The sequence below is a fragment of the Coenobita brevimanus genome, chromosome 105 (assembly GCF_032717465.1).
Source record: "Coenobita brevimanus isolate Jiangsu-jjx chromosome 105, ASM3271746v2, whole genome shotgun sequence".
In the NCBI taxonomy this organism is placed as follows: Eukaryota; Metazoa; Arthropoda; class Malacostraca; order Decapoda; family Coenobitidae; genus Coenobita; species Coenobita brevimanus.
In genome coordinates this window covers 978,516-979,243 of record NC_137058.1, presented here as the reverse complement: position 1 = coordinate 979,243, position 728 = coordinate 978,516, and positions in this window count along the sequence as shown.

Below are 728 nucleotides of genomic sequence, written 5' to 3'. Positions count from 1 at the left end.
ATTAATCTTTACAATTTTCCACACATACTGTGCTATACGACACAAAATTTCATTCATTCATTCATTGCCAGACGCCATGTATCCCAAACGGGGTGGCCAAGGGCTTAGAGTTAATTGTTTTACAGGGAGGGGCACTAATCCTCCACCAACCCCACTTGACACGTAGGGATCCCAACAGCATCTGGTGTTCCCGGGCGGTCACCCATCCAAGTACTAACCAGACCCAACGTTACTAACGTCAATAAAATCCTGGCACTACCAGTAATCTATCACTATTATTACACACTAACTACAGTTCTACTGGTACTTTAATGAAATACTTGCAATTACGTTTAACCCTTTCAAACCACTGACAGATTTTGCATTCCTTCTACTTCCGGATAATATTATTCCACCTGGTATGGATCTCTAATTGTTGTTGTTGTTGCTTAACCCTGGTCAGTCTGGCTGAGTAGACTTGTCAACCACAGGTAAGCAACTGCTTCTGTGGAGCCATCCTACAGGTACAATACAGTACATAAACAATGTAGGGATCCAGCACCCCCTTGTGGCAGACAGTGCCTCAACAGGATTGGACCAGGGTTCCGCTGTTGGAGAAGTGTGGGGAAATATGAGGAGGTTTGGTTCCTATGTAGATGCCACACCTGCTCCACCCAGGATGAACATCACCACCACATGTAAGCTCCCTTTCAGCACTTCTCTAGTAGATAAGGGGATAATTACAGCTA